Genomic DNA, 3440 nt, shown 5'->3' with positions numbered 1-3440 from the left:
TCCTGGTGTCTGTATTCCTCACTCTGGGTTTTTGGCCCAGTGTCTGACAGCCTGAATCAGAAATACCATTTTTGATACAGCTGTGATAGGATTTGCTGAGCAGTTCCAAGGGCTTTAATACTTATTTTTGTTTCCCAGCAAGTGACACCCACCCGCTGCTCGCAGTGGTTTCCAAATGCTGCAGCAGAGCAGAGGTGGAATCCCTCGCCCTGTCTGGCCCCTGCGGTGAGTGGCAGAGCTTCCCAGGAGCTTCTTTTGATACTCAAACCAGATGAGAGTACATCAGTTGAGTTGAATTTGCTGGTCTTGAGCATGGGAATGGACAAGCAGGAGGAGGCTACATAGGAGGGGAATGTAGGAAGAAGGGAGAGGACAGCAGTGTTGCTGTAGACGCATGCAATGGTATGCAGTGTGCTGGTCTGCCCTGTCGTGTACTCCACGCACTGCACTGCAGCATGTGTGAGATGTTGCACACAGCAGCACGTTTGCCGTGCTGTTTTCATGAGAGATGCCTACAAGCGCTGCAACAAGGGATGGGCTTGATGTATGGGCCGTTGTGCTGCACCCACGCTGGAGAGCAGCTCATGCTTCTCCTGGGTGAGAAATACAGAACAGCAGTGTGCATCTCCACACTTGCACTGGTATTTACAGAGCTGCTGTCGAGCTGAGCGGCTCTCCCCATGGGGCTGGGCAGGAGGGAGTCCAGTTGCTGACGACAATCTGTGTAAGTGAGCACCTAGCTGCATCTGAGTAATGTCCTAAAAAAATGTTGCAGTTTGTTTTTTTTTTGTTTTGGTTTTTTTTTTGGTCAATGTTCCTGATCCTGCAACAAAGGACACACAGACCTGGCTGTGGGAGTGCCCCATATCTCTGGGTCTTTGTCCTCCCTCTGCAGCCACAGACACCCCGGAGTGAAGCGTCTGGCCAGCCTGGCGGTAGCGGTGGCACCAGTCCCACCCTTCCCTCCTTCCTCTCCTGGGTGCCTGTTCTGCCCACGTGGGGTGACGGGGTTGAACAGAGCAAGAAGTTCCCAGCTGCAGCTGCAGGCCTGCCCAGGAGGGTGTCATTCTCTGCCCTGTTAACAAACTTGCTCGCTCCTCTGCAGTTCCCTTTTTTGGGGGGATTTTGTTGTTGGGTGGTTTGGGAGGTGGTTGCAGTTGAGCAAAACTGGGGTTTTTCAGTGTTGCAGAGCTGCTGGGTTGCAGTTCTCTATGGTCACAGTTACAGAGCAGCTCTTCAGCTGCTCTTCAGTGGTTTTGACCAATGCATGTTCCTCTAGATGCAGCTCATGGTTTGTGTATCGGCTGGTGCGCTTCCACCCAGAAATGATTAATTTATTATCCCAGGTTTAATCTAAGCTCTTGTTAACCTACAGCACCACCTCCCCATCTCCTCTGTCTTGTCCACCAGCTGGTGTTAGGATTGCAGGCCTGGCCTGCCTTTCTCGAAGTTCAGAAATCTTGGTAAGTCGCTGTCTCTCATTCGTGACCAGAAGCTCCAGCTCCCTCTCCTTGTCCCTTGCACCACTGGCATCAGAACAGAAGCCTGCTTAGGAGCGTGTGGTTATTAAGCCATCTGTCCTTCTCAGCCTTCCTGCTTTCGAGGGCTGGCAGCCTGGCTCCCTTTGGGTTCCTGTTGCATCTGTCACCTCTGGAGGCCACCTTTGTTCTGGATGAAACTGAGGACACAGACAGCCAGACCAGACCTGGGAAATGAGAGCTCAGTGCTCACAGAGAGCGATCCAGCCAGGCAAGGAGGGGTGAAAGGGGCAGGGGAAAAGCTAGGAGCCAAGTGCCAGCCCCCTGCCTAGGGGAGGGAGTTCGTACCGGGAGTGGGGAGGAGATGTGAGCAGGAGGCCAGGTGTGTTTTGCAACCTTTGTGGTTATTCACTGCTGTTGCTGTTAAACAGCAACCTTCTGACCTCACAGGACAAGCATCACTTGTCACACACCTCAGAAGAGGGTCCCTTGAGCCCATCTAGTCCCTTGGGAGCTCCTCGCACTCCTCTGGATCCAAGTTCAGCTGGCTCTCCAGAACGTGTCCAGGCCCAGGGCACAGCTCTGAGCCAACAAGGAAGTTCAGCTCACTTGGTTTCCTTAAAACTCACTCATCAAGGAAGGGAAAGCCCTAACCTGCCGTGTCTGAAAAGGGCAGGGCCCCAGAAGTAAACTCTCAATTTCAGACGAAATCCCCAGGTCCAGCCTGAGGATTGAAAGTGCCAGTCTGAGCAAGCGTCAAAAGCAGAGATGCCCCTGTGGCACTGCTCTAGAGATCACCCTGAAGAGAAATTCCTCTTCTTCAAACCACCGTGGCTTGCCATGCTCAAGGCGTGGGTGAGGAGTTGGTGTGGACTGTAACCGCCGATTGACTCAAGAGCAAACATGGGTCACATGCCTCTGCTTGTCCCATCAGCCATTTCCTGGCTGCTCTGATCTCAGGACGCTTGTTGTGGCTCCTGCTATCAGTGCTGCAACAGGCTGCAAAAACTTTCACGTCCCTGAAGATACAAGATAATCGTGCGAGTCCCCCAAACTCAATGCAGCCAGGAGCTATTCCAGTTCCCAGTCACGGGGACAGGTGCCAAGAGCAAAACCACCAGATCCTGCTGTCACCTGGGAACCCCGACCAGAGATGCAGCGTTATATGGTGGCCTGTTAGTGACAGCTGGTGCTTGTGATGAGTCTTTGCTACCAAGCATGAAAGAGAACAGACAGCAGCAGAGGGGGGCCCTGAGTACGTCCCCCCCCTTCCCCATGCTCTGGAGCCCAGGCAGCCTTGGCTGGGGGCCAGGGCTGATAAGCAGCTGTCTGACCTCGGGGCTGTTGTGGATGGAGCTCGCTTGGTGCAAACGCTGGCAGGAGCCTCGGCAGGGGCTCCCTGCTTCCCCGTGGGAGCCGTGCTGAAGCTGAGGCCCTTCCTCTTGGTCCCTGCTGAGGTGTGCTGCCCCACGGTCCCCGTCGGTCCCACCTGTGGACATCACCTCAAGGCCTGGTGCTGGACCTGCCTCTTCACGGCGTGCTCTGGAGGAGGGCGATCTTTCGGCACCCAGACCTGTGGAGGAGTGGATGGGCTAGGTTGCCTGGCGTGGGTACAGGCAACAGCGTAGTTCACTTAGGGCTGCCTTGAACCCATGAGAAAAAGAGCAGTTGCTACTGCGTGATTTAAAATTCCCTAAAACACACCAAAGCAGTAAGGCAAGAAATGGAAAAGCCAGGGATGGGGAAAGCAACCGCTGAAGTAAAGGGAGGCTCTACCAGCCTCGAAGAGGTGGAAAAATTATCAAAGGAGACAGAAGAAGGGACTTTGTGGCCCCTCTTGCACCCCTCCTGTTCCTCCTCCTGGTGCACGAACCGAAGGTGTTTCTCCCCCCAAAGCGGCTCTAGCAGGGCGCTGCAGCCCCCGGTGCCGCCGCCGTACTCGGGCGGCCTTGTCACCACGAG

Source organism: Haliaeetus albicilla, chromosome 24 (genome assembly GCF_947461875.1).
Source record: "Haliaeetus albicilla chromosome 24, bHalAlb1.1, whole genome shotgun sequence".
Lineage (NCBI taxonomy): Eukaryota > Metazoa > Chordata > Aves > Accipitriformes > Accipitridae > Haliaeetus > Haliaeetus albicilla.
This window is presented reverse-complemented; position numbering follows the sequence as displayed.